Source organism: Leptonotus elevatus, chromosome 4, assembly GCF_054856555.1.
Source record: "Leptonotus elevatus isolate MCC_2025b chromosome 4, RoL_Lele_1.0, whole genome shotgun sequence".
Taxonomy (NCBI): domain Eukaryota; kingdom Metazoa; phylum Chordata; class Actinopteri; order Syngnathiformes; family Syngnathidae; genus Leptonotus; species Leptonotus elevatus.
The window spans coordinates 21,902,544-21,922,934 of NC_141242.1; the positions used below are offsets into that span (position 1 = coordinate 21,902,544).

Below are 20,391 nucleotides of genomic sequence, written 5' to 3' on the forward strand. Positions count from 1 at the left end.
GAGTGCAGAGAGGTTTGCTCATCAATGAAATGACAAGTGACTGCCAGATATGCATCTGTGTTGATGCTGGTCCACATATCTGCTGTTATACTCACTGCAGAGGACTTTGCTACAAGCTCGTGGGCCTTCTCCTTTGCCTGCTGGTACCTCTCCTCCACCATGGCTTTCAAAGTCTAAAGGAAAGGAGAAAGAACACTATTGGAAGAGCAGTTATGGGGGAATGGGGAATAATGATTCATGTGCTCTCATACACACCTGCCTGGTGGGGAGAACATATGTAGGGTCGAAAGCTTGGATAAGCTTCCTGAACCCTGTGTCCTCCACAAAACTGAAGGACTGGCAATCTTTGATTACCATATTCATCAATGCTTCTTCCACTGCATTCTTATCCACTGCAGCTTAATAGAAACAGAGTAGGCCTATTAATGATAGATGTCATTCATTTCATCTGTCACATTTCAAATATACATGGTAGGCTGTGCTGTTTTTTCATTGCATGTTAAAAAATGGCTTACCTGGGCGTGGTTCTATTTGAGTTGTCTCCTTATTTTCATGCAGGGCCCTGTAATGCCTCAACATAGATGAAGTGTTGTCTTGGTACCCAAGTTCTTTAGAACAAAGTTTACACTTCACCTTTTGAAATATCAGCAAGTAGAAGAAAGACATTAAAACGAGGGATACACTGTGTTGTCACAATAATTGACAATATATATTCACACTGGTTGTTATAATTTGTACCTTTTTAGGAGAGATCTGCTCAAAATGATCCCAGAGAGGGGATGTTCTCTTCTTTTTTGTTGCGGGTGCGTCCATTGCAAGATGCGGAGTTGGGTGTGTCAGTGTCACCTGTGAGCTCATTGTTGTCTTGGTGCGCCATTTTATTTCGAATCACCCGCGAAACTATGTGTTGGCGATGACGTAGGGAGCCCGTCTCGCGAAGCTTCGGACGTAGCAACGCGCGTTCCGAGGCTTCGGGCGTGGCCACAAGCGTAATCAACACATGCCTCGATGCGCGCTTTGCAGATTTTTTGTGCGCATCGGCACAGTAGGGCACATCACTAGTGACCATCGATCATCAACTTGTATTATGGCATTTTTGAAGAATTTTGACAACACGCAATAGTGGCAGTTAGGCCTTTATATATATTAATATATATATATATATATATATATATATATATATATATATACACACACACTGGTAATATACATTTCATATGAACAATTAGAACTAGAATTTCCATCCATTAAAATATTTAGTTTTATATTTACTCTACTCATGAGCTCATAATTGTATCCATATAATACATTTACATTTTCATTTTTGATAATGTATGTAATGGCTAATTTCCGGTAAAAAAAAAAAAGCTAGGGACCTAACACTGACTGCTGGGGGATACCACAGGCAACACCGAGTTTATCGTATAAACGCTCACACATTTTCACATAGTGTATATTCTGTTTGAGCAGTTCCCACTAGTGGTGGGCAAATGAAGCACTGATATTTTTTGACTCCCCTACATGGCACACTCAGTAAAGATGCAGTGGAAGTGTAATACATTTCCTTTTTTTTTTTTTTTTTTTTTTTAAGAGCTCAGTATTGTTCATTCGGAAATGTCATCATCATTGCTCTTTTTTTTTTTAATATATATATATATATATATATATATATATATATATATATATATATATATTTTTTTTTTTTTTTTGTGTGTGTGTGTGTGTGTGTGGGTGAGTATGTGTATGTGCGTGCGTGCGTGCGTGCGTGCGTGTATTTGTTAGCTCACCAGAAAACCTATTAGAAAAAATCTCATACCGTTCACCTAAACCGAACACCAGGAGACCCGAGGGGACCGAAGAAAACCAAGGAAGGCGAAATCCAGCACCGACCAGACACCCCCCACCAGAACTCCTCCCCAGCCCAAGAAACATCCAGACCCCAACAAATCCAAAAAACATAAAATCAGGGAGGCCTCAAGAGACCAAAGGAGAGACCGAGAAAAGGAAGGAAGGACAGACGAAGCCGCGTGAGATCCGCAGACACCAGCCTCCACCGATTCAATAACCTGAGGAGGAAACAGATTGTGTCTGAGTTTCGGTAGATGCTGGTGTGGTGGATCTGGCATGCATGAAAATCTCCACCAAAGAGGGGAGCCGACGACCCCCGCCGGAACAGAGCAAGCGCAACACCTCAGGGCCCCCCAGGCCGCGGCAGCGCCAAAGGACGACCCCCGGGCCCCGCCAGGGCCACCGTCCGGAGAGCAAACCCAGGAGCAGGAGCGCCCCCCGCCCCAACACGGCCCGCGCCCCCGGCCCAACGCAGCGGGACGGGGCACTGCAGGCCCACCAGGCACCCCACCGGCCCCCAACCCCCGCCCCCCACGACCCCCCGCCCCCATCCATCCCCGCCACCCACCCCAACCCAGCCCCAGCCGCCCCCACGCCCCCAATCCCCCAGACACCCCCCACCCCCAGCACCCACCCCACCCCGCAACCCCCACCACCGCCCCCCCAACAAAACCGCCCCCCCCCCCCCCGACCAACCGGCAGCCCCCCAACCCCCGACCCCCAGCCACCGGGGACCACCCGCACCCAGGCTCCGGCGCCGAAGAGGGGCCGGACAGCGGAGCGGAGAGGGCAGCCCGCCCACCCCACCCCCCGTCGTGTGGAAGGACGGAACACCGGGGGCAGAAGGGGGAGATGGGGGCACCGGAGGGCGGCCGACACCCCCGAACCCCTGGCCCAGCGGGGGAAGGCCCCGGTCGTCACCCCAGCGTTCTTTGTGAAAATTAACCCCTGTTACTGAGTCCGCCAGCTCGCGGACTGGCGAACTCTACCCCTAAACCGTGAATGTGACCCCACCCAGTGTATATACAAGTGTGTGTGTATGGTGCATTAAAATTAGGAGCAGGTGAACCGGAGCCGATGGAAATGATATTCCCACGCTCCGATCCACCCGCCACCCAAGCATGTTGCTGAGTGTATGTGGTGCATTAAAAAAAATTGATAGGGCGGCGACACGGACAGGGGACCGCAGCACTGCTCTATACTGCGGCCCCCAACCGATGGCACCTCCACAAGCCCCCCCCCCACCCACAAGTTGTATGGTGTATTAAAATTGGAGGGGAGTTGTAGGGTGAAGACGGTGTTTCCACCCTACCCCACCCCCCAAAGTGAGTTATGTGCCCTTGTGTGTAATACATTTCCATTGCATTAGCCTTTGCCTTTAAACCAAGAGCACCGCCTAGGAGTTAAAAAGGGGGGGGATCACAAGTGCCCCCAAAGAATTTTTAAATTGTGATACTAGAGACTTCAAGCTGCTGAATGCATAAAATTGAATTTAGAATCGCTACTGCAACCTGTGGCCAAAAAATTTAACGGCACACACACGCTTCTTCACGCACACCCGCCGACAGGGCGGGAAAATCAAACCCGAATCCTGTCTGAAAACTATTGGCCAAAGGCTTTCAGGATTACCCATTGTGAACAGCTAAAGGTGTATTCTATATTTTAGTCATTAATAGTCAAATAAGGCTATTGAGATATTTTTTACCAAATTGTGACCAACTTTTTTTTTCTGATCCAAAACATGATTTGATCTTTGACCGATCAGAACTGACTTTTATGATCCTTTGCAGTCAGTTTATACTTAATCTTTCCTGTCTGGTTTATGGGGTACTAATCCCCTGAATGGTGGTAATGTAGGCAGAAGCAGTGGCAAAGAACTTGTCTAGCCGCTATTGGCGAAGAACAGTCGGCAACATTACACAGTCACCCACATACTGAATATCGTAGAGAAAAAAATATATATTTACAATATAGCAAATATTGTTACTGTGGGGTCACGTATCACAGTATCAAAACGCGAGTTCCCTGTGTTGTCTTACCCCTTAGTTTTAGTCAAAAAATAAAAAAAATCTAATTGTCATTGAAAAGATATTGTTGGGGCAAATTGTTACAAAGAGCAGCTTTAAGTATTTTTAATAAAACCAGACACAAGCCTTGAAAAGCATATGACAAGGCCATTTCAATTGCATATGAATGTTTCTTGTTGTAAAAGTCACCAAAAGACAACCGCCAAGTCTCAGTTTGCAAAACATCTTAAAGATGCTCAAGCTAGCATAAGTTAGCAAAGTACTGGTACTTTACTCAGACCGTGCTCAATTGTCAGAAAATAACCCAAAAACACTGCATTGATTAATCAACATTATTTTCCCATAGCCTTTTAAACCCCGGTAGGTCATCACTCCCGGTGCCAGGTACAACAGCCCTTGGCAGTCTTGATGCAAGCGGAGCTTCAGGCTTGGTCACTTTTGCCCAACATGTGGTCTGTCCACAAGCACTCCGTCGGGCTGGTCATGCAGCACGGGTAGGAAAAGCAAGATTTGATCTGTGGGTGAACAAGGACAGGAATGTCAGCATCATGTAAAGCAGTTAGCACTTGTTAATGGTTTAAGCGAGACACTGCATTTAGAACAAAAAATAAATAAAAATCAGCCTTCGTGTTTCTACCGTGCAATCGCAGCCCTTTTTGTAGAACCAGTACAAAAGCTTATTTTGCCTGGCACCCAACGCATCCCACGGCTGATAGATGTCACACGCAGAGATATGCAGCATGCCATCGGACTTCAGTCAGCCTGCAATGGCACAGAACATAAAAAAAAATAAAAATAGAGGCATTGTCAATGATACCATAAAGCCCCAAAACGCAAATAGGCAGTGTCTAGTAGTCACTAAAAGGCTTATATTTAACATTCATATGGGAGAAAATAGTTTCAGCTTTTTATACCCATGAGTAGATATTCCATGCCCTTGGTCAAAGTGACGCCACATGCTGCAGAGCTGGCTCGGGTGTAGATGGCTGCAAATAACTTTGAACCCTTGAAGTTCTGAATGAAGAACACTTGGTGAGAAGTTGTCCAATCTACATACCAAATTGAATAAGCATTTTACCTTGGTCTGTTCAATGTCATACTTGGTGAGTCTTTCGTCTACATGTGTGCCAGGCATCACGCCAATAACCTTCGCCTTGATGACTAGAAAGACAAGTTTTAAAAAGATACATTAAGCATCTTGCATTTGAGGGGACCCTGGAACCCTAAAGTTGCCAGACAGTGAAACTGTCATAAACATACAAAATGAACACCCACCCAGATATACTGCATATCATTTAAACCATTTAAAAATATATGTCAAAAAGCATTCAAGTGGCTTACCAAAAACATCTTTTTGGCAAAACGCCTGCTGCGGATGCTCGGGTATACAGGTGCAGGCTTGTGCTCCTTCCTCCTGGAGCCCCCACAAGCACAGCAACACAAGGGGTAGAACAAAGTTCTTCCAGCTCATCGTTGTTAGTTCAAGGAACCCAAGTCCAAAACCAGCAGCTTTGACCAGCACAAAAGAGGAGCTCAGTTCCAGCTGGTTCAGTCTGCTTGAGTCAAAGTTCATGAGTGCCTTTTAATGGCTGCCGATCTGCCCTCAAGTGACATCACCTGCATACCCTAATGATTGTTTTTACCTGTTTTTCACAATTAAGCACACCTGAGTGCTTCTATATGAGTGTGTGGTTGTTGGCCAATAGAGGGCGATAGGGAGCCACATCACCAAGAAGACATGAAAAAAATGTCATAAACCTGAAAAAGCCATTTTCATGATTCGTTCTAAGTATGATAAATGTTTGAAGATACGTACTGAAAACATATCCAAACACTGAGAAATATTTGTTCTGAATATTTGTCTTCTTCTCAGCTGGATTGTTTTTTTTTTGTTTTTAGCGTTAATTATATATATTTTGAAAATTTGTTCCCTGTCCTGGCATGAGTTGGCCCTCCGGGACTGTATAAGTGTTGCACGCAGACATTAAATCAGTGACTATCTAGCACAATTGTAACTTACGTAATCAACTTTGCCCATTTTTCCCACTACTGCATGCAGTTAGCTAGGGAGCTATGCTAATAAATTCTTCTTCCCTGAAGTGTCATGTGTTTTGTATATTTTAATTCAGTGGACCCACGTATAGTGCACCCAGTGAGGCAGTGGCGAATTGGATCCTCCGACCCACCTTTCTGTGAACCAACTAGCTTGCTAGTGTGAGCTAGTGGCTATCTACCAGGCTAGCTTGTGTGCTAACTCGCTTGCTATTGTTAGAAAACGATCATGTTTTCTGCGTGTTCGTAAAATTGTTTAACAATCAGAGTTGAGATCATGTGAACAGTTTTTTCCTTCGAAGGTTTTATTATCAGAAATTTCTGAGACACAGCCGAGCTCACTCAATCAGTGATTTTTCTCAGTGTGTGTCCTTAAAGTGGATCCACAGCACCTTTATACAAAAACAGTGTTTACAGGATATGGCTTCTCTCCTCCCTGGCTCCTTGGGGAAAGAGTGAAGTAGAAAAAAACAGATAAGACTTCCGACAGCTCATATCTTAGTTCACTCCCAGCTTTTGATAAATAAACATTTAAACATTTTTAGAAGAAAATACCAGTGGGATCCTCGTCCCCCACCTTGGATGCAACAGTGGGCACGAATGGGGAAGTGTTAACAGAAGCAATAGACTCAACCATCATATAAGAAGACTTATTTTGTACGTCCTGTTTTTCAATAGCCGTGGTAATAATTCTTTGGTTGTTCTAAATTACTCATAGTCTTATTGACACAAACTAAAATGGGAAAATAGGGGTCAGCTCCGGAGAACCATGCCCATAGTAATAATCCCCAACAGGAGGTGTTATATAGAGCTGCATTAGGCGGCAGTATATTTCCATCGGGAAGAGCAAAGGTCAATTCGAGTTGACCTCCCATTTTACGCAGTGTTACCCTTTTGCTAAAGAAAATAGCCTCCTCACTAGTTCCCGGTGGCCAGTACCGTCCGTTCTGGGTGGTTATAAAAGCACTCCAGTCTAGCCGTAAAACATGTCCTGTCAAATACCACCAGTATTTTACCCAGTCTCCCCCTTTAGTCTGCCTCCCTTTCCTAAATCCCTTCAAAGACCTAATGGGAATTTTAACAGAGGTGTTCGTGTTTGGGGCAACTGTCACAGCAATTGAGTTATTATAAGTCCAGGATATGATCCAGGGAATGAGTGGAGAATCAATACCTCGCTTAATACGATGTGTTGTGGTTACGTTCAAAGTTGTATTGAGGGGCCTCCAGAGATACCAGATTGGCAGAAAAATCATTATGAGAAAGAGTGTCGTGATGTAGCAGCAGATGGAGATGCGTTCCCACTTTGTAGCCATCTCTGGTTTGTTCTTTGTTGAATGAGAGAATGGCGTGTTAGCTTCTTAGAGGACCTCAGGGTAGACTGCCCAAGGTCCTCTTATTTGTCACCGGGATTATTCTGCCCGTAAATGTGACTCTTCGTGGAATGATGCCCAGAAAAAGGGCAGTTGACTCAATCTTTGTTGAATGATGTCCTCAGCAGGGGCAGCTGGACACTGGATCAGCAGTCGTGGCCCTCAGGTTGGGTCGTCAGGTGGTCCGCAGGTGGTGGGATCGCTGAGCCTGAGGTGGATCCGGCGGGCCTCGTAGATGAGATGTGTAACGATGTGGAACGGCGTGTCCCCCTCCTGCAGCGAACTGCACAAGATGTCCTCTCCGTTCCCCCGTGGGGTCCAGTTCACCTGGGTGCAGAACATTTTCATTTAGTCACTTTTATATATTCACATTTATTTATTTTTGAAGGATCATCTAGCTGTTTTTTGTTAGTTGGGAGTTAGTAAATGTTAGTTGTTTAAGTTCTGTAGGTCCTGGAACGTGCTGTTGGATCAGGAAAAGGTCTGTTTGTGTGACATTGAAACAGAACCCAGCCTTTGACTGAGTTTAATGACATTTGCACATTCATTAATACAACAGAAAGAGCTTGGAGCCAATTTTCTTTAATATTTCCAATTTTCTTTAATCTATCTTTGGGATTGGGGATAATACACTGAACCAAATGTGTTTTAATCCCAATGCCTTTTCTACAGCTTGTAAATATTTTTAAAATGGGTTCCATTGTCTGATCAAATTTTTCTAGGTAACCCATATGATGGTATGTAATGATTAATCAAATGTTTTACCACAATATTTACTGTTTTAGATTTGCATGGATGTGCCTTTGACCATCCTGAAAGGAATCATTTTACCAGCAAACATCTGTATTCTGACACTGGTTTTATCATGTCAGTGAACTCATCAAAGAACACCAGACCCCAGAGCTATCACGTCCGGCTGGACCGTGAACACCCTGGGGAGAGGTTTATATATATATATATATATATATATATATATATATATATATATATATATATATATATATATATATATATATATATATATATATATATATATATATATATATATATATATATATATATATATATATTCATACTATTATACCTTTTGCAAACACTGGGCTCCAGAAATTACATTTTTCAATTGTTTCTGAGATGGAATATATAATATATTTACCTTCATTTGGTGATATGCTTCATTATTGTCTCCTCTTGGACTTACTTGTTTCTGTCACAGCTTGATGACCTCCTGTGGACTTATCACATTCAGACTGTGGATTATCACATTCAGAATCACTTACAGTCAGTTGGACTGTAGGCCGATACCCTGCAACCTTTTTTTGCTGTTTGATCTGCTAATTCGTATACATTCATTTAATTCAACATGAACTGTCATGTGTGCACACCCTCCAGTGGACTTCCCTCTGTCTGACAAAGATCCGCTTGACCTTTGTCAGACACGTAAAGATAGAATCACCAAAGCCGTAGCAGTGAACAGATTTGGCACCGGCAGTGTAGGGGTCAAAACTATAGCATTAATAGCTCTGAGATCATGTACCATATGAAATTTACCAGTATTTTTCTTTTCTACTGGGAGAATAGGAGTATTGTAGCTAGACCTATCAATTTTGCAAAAAAAACCCGCTTTTAGCAAACCATCAATTGTTACTGAGATGTCAAGTCGTCCTTCCTCCTTCATGGGGTACTGTGGTATTTAAAAGTTACTGAAGTAACATTACACAGGCCCACGTCAGTCGGGTCAGTAGACCACAGTGCAGCAGGCAAGGATTGTAACATGTCACCAGCAAGCTCGCTGTCAGATTTCTCTCTTCCATGATGTCGGTCCAAAAGCTGATGTTCTAAAACAGACATAAAAACAAACAAATCAGATTTAATCCAATAGGCATCAAGAGATTTGGAATACAGTAAGTCTATATGTAAAGAGTGTTGCCAATCAGTTGCTTTTGTGAAGGCCAGGACAAATGGACCCAAATCCTTCGCTGTGTGTTGGGATGACACCATCAATGAAACATGAGGATGGCACGGAGGCACAGATGGGTCAGGTGGATTTGCCATCCTATACCATCGAGATTGTTCTTCAGTCAGAGCAACAGAATAAGCCACGCCGGGTTTTCCTGCAAACAGATCACCCACACACAACTCCCAGGCGTTGTCAACAACTGTACGGAATGCTTCACTGTATATCTCATCACCACACCTGTCATAAAAAAGAGTGCAATGGGTGGAGACGTTGGAGGTGGAGTCACCAGCGCAGTAATAAGTATGTCCATCTGGAAACTGAAGAGTGAGCCCGTCCGGCCCACACCGGATCAATGGAGCAGTTCTTATGAGAAGATCCCTTCCCAATAGATTCACTGGACAGTTCGGAGCGAACACAAAAAGGTGCAACAAAGTTTGTGTGAAACACTGGGTGTGTATAGGAGATGTCATATGCAGGATAGTTTCCTCTCCCTTGAATCCAACCAACGAAATGCCTCCGGCGGTGAGAGAACTTCCAGGTGGCAATGTCATAATGGTAGAGTGACGAGCTCCAGTGTCGACCATAAATGATAAAGAAGTTCCTCCTACCGTCAGTTCAATCATAGGCTCCTGCAGACCTTGGCATGTGAATTCAGGGTCCCATCATTGCGGAAACTGTCCACTAGGTGGCGGCAGGAACTGCTGGTTTGGCACAGGCGGATACTGCTGCTGGGATAAAGCCGGGCAGGGAGGAGGGTTCTGTGACTCACGTTCTCTTGGCTGGTAGTAGCCACGCCCTCTCTGTTGACGCCTGCCCCCTCTGCCCCTCCAGCTTTGCGGGCGTTAATGACAATCCTTAGCCTTATGTCCAAATCCGCGATAGTTGTAGCACACATTTCGGCCCATGAATGGACCTGACCGATACACAACACACTCAGAAACAACAGCAGGTGATGACTCAACAGTAGGAGCAAAATTCTCCTCTTTTTTCTTCAAAGTTTGCAATTGCATAATTGCTAATTGTATTTCAGTATTCCTATGTTTATCAGTTTTTGACTCAATATCTTTAGCATACCTCCTCAGGTGGTGTTTCAGATGAGACAGCCATCTGGTGTGGTCTGCACCAGGCAGGTCGGGATTCACCTCCATGGCCTACCCAACAGACTTAGGGACACCTTTCAGCACCGCTGCTCTAAAAACTTGCGACCATAGTGCAGAGTCAGTCGGCAAGTGTCCAGTTTTTAACGAATATTCCACAAGGGTACGGTCAATGAATGCTGCAGCCTCCTCATCAACTTTTGGAGCGAACACCAAGTCAGATATGACAATCTCCGGGATTGGAAACAGTCCGCAAAGCACTTCAAACAGTGTCAGATAATTATCACGTGATAGAGCCTCACCATCCATTAAAGAGGACATTCCTGAATTAGTCATCAACACTTCAAGTTGAGAGAGAGGGCACGCCTGCGTCAAGAGCGCACGCACATCCCCCGCAGTTAAAATCTGACCTATAACCTCCCTTTGGAGAGATCGCAACCAATTTTCACTCCCCACCGACAGTGGGGGAAGTTTCTGCAACAGCACACTCAGGTCAGAGGGCAAATAGGGTTTATAAACCGTGGCAGAATTCCCCGTAGCGGGGTCAACCTTCGCCAACATTGGTGATTGAAAATCTGCCCGAGAACGCGTCACAGGTTTTTGAGGAGTACTGTCTTGAGAGACGTTTGTTAATGCTAATGTCGTGAGTGTGATCAAATGCAGAATCAGGGCGTGTCCCTGAAAATGTCCCAACCACATATGTTAGGTCGGCCAGCTTCCTTTGAATTTCTGCAATGCGATAGCTGTTCGCTAATGCACTAGAAGTTTCATTAGTCATGTCTCGCTCTCGTTGCCGAAACAGTTCATCTTGTTCAGCCTTCAATAAACGGTTCTGTTCTGTCAATTCGTCGTCTGCAGCTTTTTCAAAGCGAGTAAGAATTGCACGCCATTTGCTACAAATTAACTGGGGCACTTCAGAGTGTCTAGTCAGTTCCAAGCCAAAAGCTCTAGCTTGGGTCAGTTTTTCCTGCGGCCCATCATTCATAGTCAACACTTTGTCTAACTTTTCCTCCAATTGTTTCACAGAGGCGGTTACGCCAGCTGCCAAACCGTCAGCCGCGGCTTGCACTACAGATTCACGCAGCCGAGGGTTACTGTCAGTACTTTCACCATTCCAGTCAACATTAAGACTTCCCCCATTCACAGTTAACAGGGGAGCTTGCAAATTTTGCAGCATCTGAATAGCATTTACATATGGGGAATCAGTAAACGGGTTAATGGGCTCAAACACATTTTCCGTGAGCGGCTCAGCATAGCTTCCTTTCTCATCTCTATCACCCATCAAAACAATCCTAGCGAGTTTTAATGAACTACCCATAGCCAACATTCTAGCATTAACCATCATCTGGTCCACTTTTCTACAGTTTCGTCTGACTTTTCTCCCATTTGAAGAAAATACAAATGTCTCTCGTACCTCTTTGTCCAGTGACTGCCGTTTTTTCAAACATGCGAGTTCCACCGCCTTCATTAAAGATACCAAGCAAACCGCGGACGTCAACGGTGGAAACCAACCTTTTTCACAACAAGTCATCATCCAATCATTCAATAATACTTTCATTCCATGTCTATTTTTTGCGGGCATGGCTCCGATTGAAACCTCGGAAGCATTCTTAACTTGTACATCCAAGAATAAGTTCCGACTATGAACCAGAAGTACTTGTAGGTCAAACCATTCAGTGTCGCGGTCAAAACCGCCCTCCATTACTTATATTAATCATTCACCTCCTTCGTTATTATTATATTCAAGTCGTATTCATGTTTATCAATTCAGTGACGTCTCACTTGTGGTTCCACAGTTCAATAGGTTATATTAATTCAACAACGTCGTTCCTCACCCCTCCAAAAAATAAAATAATAACAACAGACAAACACAAAACATCACAGAAAAGCAAAGACAATTCCACTCCCAAAAGATGGAACGGAACCGCCCTGTGCCTTCACCGAAATAAATATATCCGGATCTCTCAATTCCTTCACAGCGGCCGAAGCTTTAACTTCTATATTCAGAGGTGCTGGGGAAAAAAATCCCAAACTACAGCACCCGAACCACAATTTAGAATCATAAGTGCTTGCAAATTTTCAATCAAAAGCAACCCGAAGCACAATTTAGTTACAAAGATGTAGGTCACCGTTCAACCCTAACATCCGATCAATAATTTAATAACAAACCACTGCTTCAACCTGTACTCACATATAGCTCACAAAGCTTCTTCACTCAGCTGCACATAGTTTCTCCACTCAGCTGTGCGCACGATCCAACGTGATGTCACTTCCGTAAACAAAGACCTCCGTCACCACGGACGTGTATAGTTCAATGTTGTAGTAAAATCCAAAATCAGGAACTTTGTGTCTCTCAGAAACCGTAACAGAGCGAAACAAACCTGTACTATAAACTCCACTAATACCTGTTCACTCAGATCTCATGTACAATTTAGTCAAAATTTTAGAAGACGAAAACCGGTTGCAGCGGTCCCAAACAGACAGAATTTCCCTACGTGGATAAACGTGTCCACTTACCGTACAATTAATTAGGCGCCAGAAGTTCCGTCTGTCGGAAACCCTTTAAACGGCACGTCGTCGGGGTCACCATCTGTTAGAAAACGATCATGTTTTCTGCGTGTTTGTAAAATTGTTTAACAATCAGAGTTGAGATCATGTGAACAGTTTTTTCCTTCAAAGGTTTTATTATCAGAAATTTCTGAGACACAGCCGAGCTCACTCAATCAGTGATTTCTCTCAGGGTGTGTCCTTAAAGTGGATCCACAGCACCTTTATACAAAAACAGTGTTTAAAGGATATGGCTTCTCCCCTCCCTGGTTCCTTGGGGAAAGAGTGAAGTAGAAAAAACAGATAAGACTTCCGACAGCTCATATCTTAGTTCACTCCAAGCTTTTGGAAAATTAATTGGACCCAGCTCATCCTTGAACTTTAGACCGGATAACTGATGAACAGAAACTTTGCCTGCACTTTTTTAAACATATACTCCTTAGATAAATCACAGGAACCTTATTACACATTCCTTTCACAGGGAAGAGAACAAAGACACTATGCATCAAGTTAAATTAATGTTAACATAGTTATACTTATTACTACACAGCTATAACTAAATTCAAAACAGTTCAAATATAAATTGAAACAGTAAAAATGTTAACAATGTTAACACTATCTTACGCTAATACTGCTAGGCTGATTTGGTGTGGTTTCATGTTGCCGTCAGAGCCATATATATATTTTCCTGTTACACTTAGCAAAAAAAAATTGCTAGGAAGGGTTTTGATGTAAATGTATTTCAATACTGAACAGTATAAAATTTTGTCACACAAGAGTTTGATGTCAAAGAACGAAAGATCCACATTAACATCAGGTTTGATGAAAGATAAGAGCAGTTCTCCATATGAGTCACATACTCTTCCTTGGCGATTTGTTTGGGATGTTTGATACCACCGTTTTCAGAACGATACAAGTACGGTATAGTCACTGATACCAAATGCCAATACCACTAGTACATAACATTCTCCAATTCTCCAATGACAAGTGATTTTTTTTAAATGACCTATTTATCCCAATATACAATTGCATTATTCTTGAAATTTAATGAAATGAATAGCAATTTACCATTCTTCTTATTTATACTTCCTGGTCGTAAATGGCCACAAGAGGTTGGCCTATCCTAATATTGGCCACCGTCGCAAGTACCGATACCTTCAAATTTAGTGGACTGTTTTCACGCTCGCTCATGTTTGGCTGCTTTCTCGAGCGTCAGTGTTTACATTCAGAGCAGAAACCCGTCAAACTCGTTTTTTCCCCCGTCTCATAACGCCAGGGTAGCGAGGTTGGAAAAGATAGAAATATTTTGGGGAAATGAGGGGAGACTCCTCGATATCTTCATTTCATTGAAGATGACGTTGCGTCATTGACGTGTGTGATGAACCGTCTGCAGGGATGAATTTCTACTGCCGCCACAAATGTCAACATTATGTTTCAAGTGTGATTCACTTAAAGACAAATAAAAAGTTAACACAAAACAGCTTCTTATATTCACCGACATGTCAGTAGCTTTTGATGATGTATGAATCGGATGCGTGCAGATGAGCATCGCACACATATCCGATTTATATCCACATACGAAAGAGGCCCTGGTCTGATGTGAAAAAAACGGAATTGTACCGTTCACACTGCATGAAAAAATCTGATTCTTGTGACAAAATCGGAATTAAGCTGCAGTGTGAACGCAGCCTTTAATCATGAGAGTCGTCCTCTTGGTTGTGAGATGTGCTGTTAAGACAGGGGTGGGCAAACCCGGTCCTCAAGGGCAGTCCTGCCGGTTTTGGAGGTTTCCCTCTTCCAACACAAGCTGATTCCAATCAACAGGATCGTTATTTAAGTTTATGCTGAGCTTGCTGATGAGCTGGTCATATATCAGCTGCGATGGAGAAGGGAAACTTCGAGGACCAATTTTGCCCATCCCTGTTTTAAGACATGCTAGACATGCTAATGCTACTGTACTGCCATTATCATTAGCAATATAGACTAGACTGGACAGCGCTTTAACTACACCATATGGTGCCTAAAGCACTTTACAATGTCTCACATTCACACACCAATGGCCGACTGCTGCCACGCATGGCCCTGCCAGGTCCATTGGGAGCGAATCGGGTTCAGTGTCTTGCTCAAGGACACATCGACATGGTCACCAGGGTGAGGATCGAACCCACAACCTTACGGATGAGAGACGACCACTCAAGCACTGAGCCATATCGCCCCAAATACTGTAGTAGAAAGTGGTTCAGAAAATGGATGGATGGATTCTGCCCTTCCTGTCCTCGTCTCAGTCTTTTCCTACAGGTGAGGTGCTCCATCTAGTGGTAAAATGTGGACATATCACGACCACGCCCATTTATTTTGTCTGCATGTTTATGATGGTTTACTTTATTCCAAGACTAGAAAAATCAATGCAAACAAAAGTTTGATTACTGCATGTGTGAATGGGGTGACCTCGCCGTGCCATATCTGAAGTCTTAAAACAGAAACAAAACCGACACAAGCAGCGTAGATACATGGATAATCCTAACAACAAACACACACATTCCTGTCATTTTTGACAGCACCATGTCCATCTCATTCTCACTCATCATATTGATCGCTCACTCCCCTCTTATTGGTCCCCGCACTGGACGAATTGAGATGCTGGTGGCACTTTATTAACCAGACTAAATCAATGCTGTCTGTGCAGCTACTAACTCTCGTTCTCACACACACACGCGCGCGCGCACAACCCAAAATGGATATTTATAGCACTTCAGCTCCAACCCTTTTGTTGCTAGGATACCAGCCAGCTCAGAATTCTCAGACACTGCACTTTAGTTTTGTTTATAAAAATGAACACGCATTTTCGGATGCACTGGAGTCATGTCGCACGCGCTGGCACGCACACGCACACGCACTGAACATAATGGTGTGTGAGTGGGCATACAATATTATCTCTGGATCATAGACAAATCAAAATGTTGACATATTTTTTTTTCTACTGCTCTGTGGTTGCTACAGCAACAGCCACTGGCTTCAAAAAGAGCTTCCCCTTCAAACAGAAGAGAGGGTGGCAATGTGTAAACATGTTTTGTTTGGGGAACAACTTTGCTCTCTCGTCATAAACTGATCATAGCAGCAACATCTTAAAGCTTTAATTAGTACATTTTAGTGGAATAATTCTCCAGATGAGGATTGCTAGAGTACATAATAGTACATCAGAGCATATTTACCATGGCTGTTTCAGTTTTGTTTAAAAAAAATAATAATTGTTTGGTTGGGTTAATAAACTGTGAGTGAAATGACCAGGGGAACACAAACATCTTTTAGCACTCAATACAGCAGACATTTGGCACATTTAAACTATTAGAGAAAGTAAAAAAATATATAATAGTTTGCAAAGCATTTGTTTTGTCAATCTGACCACAGTGCATTAAAGTCAGAGGCATTACTACAAGTGTCAGTCATGTCACATGATATTAGACCATTCTATATTCTAATCTACGCATTTGCACAGCCAATCATTTTTACTCTAATATTTCATCTTTAAATTTAGAGCTGAATTTCACAGAATTTACACTATGTGTGTATTTCACAAGAGCCGACAAACTTTTATCGAGAGTCTATCTATGATGTTCTGTATGCCCAAACAGAAAGTGCGTCGTCGTTTGAGACGCCGACAGAGATAGGGGACACCGGGGCTAGTTGTATCACGGGTAAGTTGTCACATTGCAATTTTCTTCTCCACCAGAGGGCGCAATGAAAAAGTGGAATACTAGTTTTCTTCGTCCAAATGGTCAGGCGTTGTGTACTGTCTGAGAAGACAATAGCACATTGTGAGCTGACATGAGTGCCAGTTATTTGTTTTGCACACCCCAAAGTAAAAATGTTCAACTTCCAATAGTTTGAAACAGGCGTCATACATAGACAAATTCTAGCAGCAAAGCATGTGTACTCGTTAGAGGAGAGATTCGGGCATCTTGTCATGCCTCAGTCACTGCTCTGTTCTAAGATAACTTTAAACTAGAGAAAGTATTGGCCAACATGGTAGTTTGGGGCAGCTTGTCTCAGTCATTTTGGGGTTTGTTGTCACATATGCAAAGACTGGGCCAATGAAAATTGCACCTCTGGCATTTTTGTTTTTGTATGCCAAAATTGTTTTTCAGATGATAGAGTGAGGAAATTTGTTTGCCAGGTTTTGTTTCGTTCTACAGTATGCCCACGAGTCAGGAATGGTTTAAGTTTCATGATGAACCATCCATCCATAAACCGAGGTGCTTTAAAAAAATATATATATTTAATCTCAAATTTCCAGTTTAAGGCAAGCAAAACAGGCATTTGAGGCTGAGAGCTATGACCTTCATGCCAGCAGTTTATAAGGACTTGAATCTATTTCATAATAGTTTATGTTAAAGTTTGCTCAATTACTATGGTAAATTTTCAAGACCAATGATAAACAATTTATCTAGCTGTTAAAAATAACTATAATAATAATTTGGTCCTTGTTTTATTAGTTGCAAAATCCAGTGTGACATCTTACCCCATATAGTGTGACAACTTACCCATTGGTGGGGCAACATGTCACATGTTCCTCTATTTGATGGCTTATATAACTCTGCTCTGGTACAAAGTATGAAAATGACATGAATACAAAAAATATATACCTAAGACTTTGGTCTTTCATCTGGTATACATTTTGTTTAGATATGATGTATTGATTCCAAGAAATATATAAAAGTATAAAAAAGTGGTACAACAACCCCCGGTCTCCCCTAAAAAAATTTGTTTTGCTTGTCAATCCTTTTCATCTGGTCAACTAAAATCAGATAAACATATATTTGGAAGTGTTTGGATTAAAATATTTCATTTTCATTCTTTTCCATTTCAATGTGACTCAGCTGGGCGGGAGGGTGTTTACCGCTTTTGACGAGCCTCCACTGCAACAGCAGCCCAGGCAATTTGCTTATTTATTGATAATTGCACTATTATATATATATATATATATATATATATATATATATATATATATATATATATATATATATATATATATATATATATATATATATATATTAATGCAGCTCGGTGTACGTAGCGCCTCAGAACATTATTCCCCGATTAAAACACCAGAGGGCGCGATTTTTCCTTTGCAGCATCTTGGTGTGCTGTTATGGGACTGCCTGTCTTACAGGCTAAATTAAGCATTTGGCTTCAAATCTTGTTTCAGACCTTTTAGTGGGGAGTTTGCATGTTCTCCCCATACCTGCATATGTTTTCTCCACGCACACTGGCTTACTCCAATTGTTCTATGCACATTACAAAAACATGCATGCTAGGTTAATTGATTACTCTAAATTCCCCATAGGTGTTAATGTGAGTATGAATTATTGTCTGTGCATATGTGTCCTGTAATTGGCTGGTGATCAGGCCGGCATAGTTACCTGAAATGGGCTCCAGACCAGCTCACTCTTGTTATTAATAAAAATGGACTACTTGATTTTTTTTCATACTGCTTAAATATTTGAAAATTATAGTAAAATATTTTGGCACAAGTCGTGTTGGCTTATTTTTGTTTGCAGAACGTGAGAATGTTTTTAATTCCTGCCTGAAAAACGTTGGTATGTAATATAGGGTGTCCTTTTCTAAACTGCCGCACGAGGGCGATAAAGTTGACCTTTACCTCAAGATGCGGCTGTCAAACTGAGACAGAGCAACGTTTGCTTTTATTTTCGAAGTGGGATGTGATTGCTCATCGTTTGAAATAGATGTGAGTGACTTTACAGCATGAAGCTCCGGGAGTGAAGACAGACCGCTCTAGTTTTCAACTTCAATTTGCACATTTATTGCATGTTTGCTGTTTGCATATACTCAGTGTGTATACAGATTGTTCATGAATGCGTGTAAAAGTGTTTTAGTAGTGTAGCTATGTACGGCTTGTCCCATTGCCATAACAGACTAGTTCATACATTAGGAGCATAGGGTCTCCTGAGGAGAGCTACAGGCGACTGTGTGCGACTACTGCTGTGTGAAACATGGCATGTGATACGACTATGCAGATTTTTGATTCCAGACATGAATAAAAAGTGGACAGCCAGCCAGATTTACAGACAGACAGACTGGCTGACCAAACATTGTAACTGATACATTAAATTACTAGACCATGCGCCATTCCAAATTTGTCAGTCAGCCACGGGATCCCACCGTCTGACACCAAGAATAAACATTCACACATCCAGACGGCTCCCCTGCTCTCTACACTGACGTGCGTGTGTTTGTGTGTGTGTGGATGATGTCAACAGCAAGTGATGGAGATCGAAAAAAGCGATCGTCTCTAAATATCAACTCATTTAGCCTTTTTCTTAATAAAAGATAACATTGTAAAAAACAAGTTTTGTCTTGAACTTGAATAGAAACCATTTCTGAGTTTTCCATTTCATTTTAATTTCATTTTGACTAAGGAGGAAATGAGAAAAGTTGTCCTCTGTGGCCTTGCTAAGTGAGAGACGAGCAGCTGCAATATGGTGAAAGTATAGTGCATTGTCAATATCTTTGAAATATTTTGGGCTTATTAATTATTTACTTGCCACTTTAGTGTGAAATAGTTGTACAGACAACTCAGGCGGCAGTTTTCAGTCCCGCTTCAGCTGACAGAGTTACAGACAGCAAAGAGTCTTGCAAACATGGAATATCGGAGCAGATGACACCAAGGTAGAAGAACAAAACAAAAACCTCACGCTCCTATCTCAAAGAATTGATTTAAGAATGGCTTCCCCTTGTCTGTACACACACATTATCCCGAGTCAGCGCCATGCCACTGTGGCATCATTAGCTTTTCGGAGTTATTGATGCATTTTAAATATTTATTAGGCCATTTTCAGGGCCGCAGCATAATCCTCACCAGAAAACAAAGGCCAAATATTGCTGTGTGCGTCCTTGAATAACAATGAGGAGAACAACAAGCGCAAACAAGGCACATATTTTGTGTTTAATGTTCAACGGCCAAAGGTAACAATGGAACTTGTGAAATAAATTATGTACAGTATGGCGACCTCGGAGTCTGAATGTGTCCATGTGTTGCAAAGCCAATACATTTACAAGGACTGGCCACAGCATTATGACCACTTAGCACAATGTAGTGATATCAATTATATATTCTTAATATAATAATAATAATAATGAATAATTTTTAAAAATACACTTGAATTGGAATATTGAAGAAAGAGCTATGAATCCCAATACAGCATTTTTCCTTCAACAACATTAAAGGGATTCTTGACTCATTGCGCCATTTATAGCAGTAAAAAGGTAATACTTTGTCCAAAATAAATTTGATAACTTCATTATTTTTCATGTAGAATTAATACCTTTAAAAACAAAATGTTCCCCTTGCTGTTGACTGAAGATGACATCACCTGTGCTGAGGTCGTGTCATGGCTCAGTTTGCTGCCCTTACCCAGAAAACAGGTGAATCATGATTGATCGTTACCTACTTCCTCAGCACAGGTGATGTC

The 20,391-nt window shown here is 42.2% G+C and overlaps 2 pseudogenes; both read right to left on the reverse strand.

The window, feature by feature from the left end:
• Positions 1-4,297: 4,297 nt before the first annotated feature.
• LOC147176018 (metalloproteinase inhibitor 2-like) lies at positions 4,298-5,346 on the reverse strand (annotated as a pseudogene).
• Positions 5,347-7,459: 2,113 nt separating this feature from the next.
• On the reverse strand, positions 7,460-11,681 carry LOC147176019 (uncharacterized; annotated as a pseudogene).
• Between the last annotated feature and the right edge of the window lie 8,710 nt (positions 11,682-20,391).